The 4,370-nt window shown below is 48.2% G+C and overlaps 1 pseudogene; it reads right to left on the bottom strand.

Annotated features, from left to right (window-relative positions):
• Window positions 1-695: 695 nt before the first annotated feature.
• LOC122896496 lies at window positions 696-1,032 on the bottom strand (annotated as a pseudogene).
• Window positions 1,033-4,370: the final 3,338 nt, after the last annotated feature.

Genomic DNA, 4,370 nt, shown 5'->3' with positions numbered 1-4,370 from the left:
GAGCCCCTGGCATTTGCGGATCTGCCGTTTTGACCTCAGGCCAGCCCAAACCACCTCCTCCTTCTCTCCTGAGGTTTCCCCATCTGCACGCAGCTGAGGCCCGAATTGGCTTGGGGACTCACCACCGCCGGGGGGTGACCACGGTCTCCAGAGGGAGCCTTGCTCTCTCCTCCTGGCTTGCTGCATTTTCAGAGCTCAGAAACCTTCATTCCTTCGCAGCTCTTGTTTGACATTGATAGCCCCAGGCCTCTCTTGCTTCTGTTTTTTTCTGTCTGTCTGTCTGTCTCTGTCCCTTTACAGAAATCGGCTCCCCTCTCATGGTAGGGTAGACCATAGTAGAATCCCAGCAAGGCTTTCCCTGGGGGTGTCCGTCTCTTTGTCAGAGCTTTTCTTTTTTTTCTCTCATTCCTTACCGGAATACCCCGAATCCCAGTAATTCTCCACATTTTTTCATTTTAATTGCAGCAACACACACAGAACATAAAATTGACATTTTTAAAAAGATTTCATTTATTTATTTAAGAGGGAGAGAGAGAGGGAGAGGGAGAGAAACAGAGACAGCTGAGAGTAAGGGAGAGGACAGAGACAAGCAGACTCCGTGCAGAGCGCAGAGTCCAAAGCAGGACTCGATCTCAGGACCCCGAGATCAGGACCTGAGCCGAAATCACGGTCGGAGGCTTCACCAACTGAGTCGCCTATGTGCCCCGACATTTTTTTAAATCCAAAATGTGTGTATTGGGATCATTTCCCACTCCTCTTCGTCTTGGGTGCTTTTGGTGCTGCATCTGTTTGGAGGAACCAGCTTCTGTAAGCCTGGCTTTTCCTCCCGTGGGCTGGCAGAGGACAGTGGAGCAGCCAACACACAAAACTACAGTTTGTACATGGCTCAAGATGGTAGTGACTCTGTCGGATCCCGGGCACCTCATGCCTGCGAAGCAGGAGACGGGGCTCTGTGCCAGGTGCTTCTTCTTCTTGTGCTTCCTCGTCGCCGCTTCCCAGGGATGGGTGAAGGAGGTCCTTCGTGAGGGGCATATTCTTGTGGGGTGGTTGTCAGCACCAGAAAGGCCATAAAATTGACATGTTAGCAATTTTCAAGTGTCCAGTTCAGGGGCATTAAGCGCATTCACACTGTGGCACGGCATCTTTCTCCAGACCTCCCTTCGTCTTCCCAGACTGAAACTGCACATTAAACAACTCTCCTTTTGCCCCGACTTCAAGCCCCTGCAACCACTATTCTACTTTCTGTCACTAGGAATGTGACTATTCTAGGTGCCTCCATGTAAGCAGAATCATACAGAATTTACTTTGTTTTGTGACAGGCTGATTTCACTTAGCCTCATGTCTTCAAGTTTCATCTGTCGTGTATAGCACGTGTCAGAATTTCCTGCCTGTTTAAGGCTGAATGATATGCCTCTGTATGGACATACCACATTTTGCTTACATTGCTTCCATCTTCCAAACTTTCCTCTGAAGTGTGGAAACATTAGGCATGAGTGCCCGAAGGGCTAAAGCTCTCCAGTGCCTCGTGCTCTGCTCTCCAGAATGCTCGTCTTGGACTGCCAACAGCCTCCACCAGGTATTATTAGCGGGTAGACCAGTTGCTCAGTGGTTGGCACACTTGTGCTTAATCTTCACAACAACGGAGTAAGGTGAGTGTTACTCCCCTGTAACAGAGTCTTCTGCTGAGACACAGAAAGGCTAAGCCACTTGCCTACGGCCAAACAGTTAATAAGTAGCAGAGCTTGGATTGGAAACCCCCAATCAGGCTCGTCTAACTCAGACGCATCACTCCCAGTGCCCATGCAAGGCCCAGAGGCCCTCTGCCACCAGCTCCTTCTGTTTGGTTTTAGACTGGGTTGGTTTGTAAGAATAGTAGAGCTGACTCTACCCACTGACAGACCACTGACCATATGTGCCTGGAACGGCCCATTGGATCCTGAAATCCTGGCCACCCCCCCTCCTGCACACACACATGCATGAACACGTACTCACGCTTGCTCACACACACACACACACCGAGTTCCGAAATCATTCTACTTTGGGGGCTGTCAAGACTTCTCTATTGCTGTGTAAGCCAGGCAGCGAGCATCATTGAGATGCTGGGATTTGTATTAACTTTGTTCATCAATTAGCCAAAAGAAGCCACACCTGGACTCGGGACTTGGTTCGTGTTCTTGGACCCACAACTCTTTCATAAGCTATTTGTTTCACTTCTTCTCCGGAGGCAATCTGCTCTTGAACGGATTAATTTTAAAAAGTATCCAGCATTTGAAAATGCTAGAAGAATTAGGCTTGAGGCTTTTGGCAGATGTTTACCTGTTCATGTAAGTGTGACTTAGAAGCCCGGGGAACATCATTTTCTACCAAGGAAAAGAAGGGCTGAGGGGCCTCATGGCTGAGAGTTGGATGTGTCTGTGTGTGTGTGTGTGTGTGTGTGTGTGTGGAGGGGTGCCCCATGGAGGTGAGAAAAAGCCTAGTGGGGCTGGGAACTTGCAAATAGAAAACACAAACTCAACTGCTTCAATTTTGCCAGGAGCTGGCCAAGTCCATAGCTCTCTCAGATGCTACCCCAAAGGCTGGCCAGAGCGGCTATGCACATGCCGGTACCCTGGGCAACAGCAGGCCCAGCTGGGTAAACAGAAGTGCAGGAGCAAAACAAGTCAATAAATCATGGCACGGCTCTAGGCTGCCCCAGTCCCCTCCTCCCTCTTCCTTTCCAGCTCCCCCGGGTCTCCCTATCAAGCAAATGGGCCCAGGTGTCCTTTGATCTAGCTCCTTGCCCTTCCCAAGGGAGAAACGTATCTATAGGAAGGGTGAGCTCAGCCCCACCTGTGACCTGCCCCCTGCAGGGCTCCTTGCAGGGAGCTGTGAGCTTCACACATCCAGCTGCTAATGGCAAAAAAGAAAAGCAGACCTGGGGTGTTTGAGAAGCTACAGGCTGGCCTATGGTTAGAGAGGCCCTGGGTGGTTGACCTTTAGAGAGTTATAGAGATGAATGGGCCTGTTCTCCACCTCAAGCAAGAGCCACTGCTTATACTAAGCACACAGAGCCCTGATGGGACCAGAGCTGAGCTCAAACTCCACCACCGCTCCTTTGCCTTGTGTTTTTCATACACATCCTGTGCTCAAATTTGGAGCTCTCACATTTTGGAGATCCCTCATCCTGCTAGTAAACGGACATATCATCCACTGTTGGGTCATTGATCCTTCCTCCAGGAGGCCCACATAGCATCCTGTTCTACTGGAGAGAGCTCTTCTGATTGCTGTACCCCCAGTGCTTAGAACGGTGCCAACATCGTTCTAACGGTGCCATAAAGCAGATTAAATACTTGTTGAGTTGAATGAATGAACTGGCATAATGTAATGGTGGAAAGGTCAGTCTCTGAAGTCAGAACAGAATTCCAGCCCAGGTTCTGCCAGTTTGACCTTGGCAAAGATAACTTCCCTTGGCCTTGGTTTTCTTGTCTATAAAGTAATAGTATCATAAAAAGAGTAATGTGTGAATTAAAAAAAATACTGCATGTACTGCACTGAGCCAGTGCATGACCTGTAAGTCCTCAGTAAAATGTTAGTTATTATTATTATTTTGTATATCAACTCCAGGCAACTGGTCTAGATTGCTGGGGGTGCTGAATTGAGGATTCTGTGGTCTCAACCCAACTTGATGGAAAAGAGTGCTCTAAGGCCTGCTAGGAATGAAGACAGGAGAAGTGGGAGCTTACTTACGGGATTTGCCTTCTCTAGTTTGGCCATGAAAATGGCCAACACTGAGCCATCTGGAATACTCTTCAGGGAGAAGTACATTGTGTACATCTGGCAAATTGCTTTTATCAGCCATGCAGGTGTAAGAAAAAAGCTTAGGGATTCTGTGGGGACTGCCCCCCCCAGTAATGGCAGGGGTGAAGAGTAGGTCTGCCTACTAAAATTCCAAAACTATTCAAATATCCCTCTGCTTGCCCAAGGGTCATAAATAACATTCTTTTTAAAAAGATTTATTTATTTATTTGAGAGAGAGAACGTGAGTGGTGAGAGAGGGCCAAAGGAAAGGGAGAGAATCCTTAAGCAGACTCACCACTGAGTATGAAACCCCACACAGTTTTCAGTCCTAGGACGCTGAGATAATGACCTGAGTCGAAATCAAGAGTCAGATGCTCAACAGACTGAGCCACCCAGATGCCCCAGAAATAGCATTCTTCATCAAAGAAGCAGACCCTGATGGGAAGGCACTCCCCTATTCTTGAGTCTCTGGTTCTATAAGAAGAATGACTGTCTTTCCATGTGCTTGAAGCCTGTCAAATGGCACACACTATATTTCAAACATGTGAGTTGACATCATGTGAGCAATACTGCACTCATTTCCAAAGCTATTT

This window comes from Neovison vison, chromosome X (assembly GCF_020171115.1).
Source record: "Neovison vison isolate M4711 chromosome X, ASM_NN_V1, whole genome shotgun sequence".
NCBI classification, from domain to species: Eukaryota; Metazoa; Chordata; class Mammalia; order Carnivora; family Mustelidae; genus Neogale; species Neogale vison.
Note: the sequence above shows the minus strand (reverse complement) of the source record. Positions and strands in the feature narration are given on the sequence as shown.